This window comes from Octopus bimaculoides, chromosome 2 (genome assembly GCF_001194135.2).
Source record: "Octopus bimaculoides isolate UCB-OBI-ISO-001 chromosome 2, ASM119413v2, whole genome shotgun sequence".
Classification (NCBI taxonomy): Eukaryota; Metazoa; Mollusca; class Cephalopoda; order Octopoda; family Octopodidae; genus Octopus; species Octopus bimaculoides.
Window position 1 is genome coordinate 49948741 of NC_068982.1, and position 1479 is coordinate 49950219.

The window sequence follows — 1479 nt, forward strand, 5'->3', positions numbered from 1 at the left end:
GAGAGAGAGAGAGAGAGGAAGTGCTGCTGTTGCTTTGGTCATGTGTCAGAATGCCCACAACACTCTCTTGCTTTCAAATGGAAAAGCTGGATTTTTTTACCCTTCATAGCAACTGAACTGATCAAACTCTACCATAAACTCAACTTTTCCCAAGTAGTCTAGTTGTTTTCAGTGTTGGTCAATTAGAACTAAAATAAGGAATTAGCTGTGATTATTATTAGTTCATCCATCGTTGTCAATAATGACCAGACATCACATGGGAGAAGAAGACAAGGCACTGTGTGTCTGGTTGTGGCCAATCAGTCTGATTTGTACCCAGAAGGTTCTGCTGCAAATCAGGTACTGGTTGGGGCTGAAAGCAAGGAGTTGACTCTGGACTTGCATAGTTTACATTTTGTCATGCCCCTGCAATCCTGTTCTGTTTGTAGGAGGTAGCACTTCTATTGGGGCATCTTCACCAAGCAGGGCAGTCTTGTGCTTGCATTTCCCAGATATCAGGATTAATCTCAAAGCTCTTCAGTGAGGCTTTGAGCATGTCCTTGAAGTCCTTCTTATGTCCACTTTGCATGTGCCTGCCTTTTATCAATTTATTGCAAAACAGTCTCTTGGGGAGTCACGTGTCAGGCATGCGCTCTCCTCGGCAGTGGGTAAATGATTGGTAGATCAGATTGATAGAAGACCTCTGTGTCAGGGACTTTGTCTTGCATGGTGATTTGTATACAAACACAGACAGATACAAAGATATCAATAATAGTAGTCTATGGCTAGCTGAGAGAAAAGAGTACTGAGTAGAGTCTACACTCATATTCAAAGTAAAATATTAATGCATTTTACTCCTTTCATATTGAGTGTCCATATGTTTGTTTGCATTAGCCATACACCAGCCATTACTACTAACATACTTATTGAAACACAGATTCACAGACACACATACATGTATACACAAACACATGGACACACACACTGATAAATATATATCTATCCACACATACACACTTACATGTGTATCATCAGTCATCAATTATTTTATGTTTGCTTTACCATGCTTTTATGAAAATACATATTTGCATATATGTGTGAGAGTGTGTATGCTTACATAATACATCTGTAAATGCATTCATACACATTCTCAATTACTAATACACAACACAAGCACACATACATTCACTTACACACACAGACGTCAATTTATTTTAATACGGAAGCAAGCAACAGTAACCAGATCAAAGGCAAAACTAAAACCAGCTAATCAATTCATCATCAATACAAGATGTTTATTTTTATAGCCAGCAGTGTGAACGTTTGTTATGATAGCAACAAATATTGAAAAATTGCTGTTATTTAAATTTTTACAAGAAATTTAAATCGTAAGCATACAAAAAAAGTCACAATAACCTACTGAAAGATCATGGCACTTTCTCTCCTTCTGTCCTATATATATAAATGGGTATATATATATATATATATATATATATATAT

General features: G+C 36.6%; 1 protein-coding gene across 1 annotated transcript in view; it reads right to left on the reverse strand.

Annotated features, from left to right (window-relative positions):
• LOC106873657 (katanin-interacting protein) overlaps positions 1 to 1479 on the reverse strand; it is a 551631-nt gene that overhangs the window by 442697 nt on the left and 107455 nt on the right. The gene's annotated exons all lie outside the window — the stretch shown is intronic.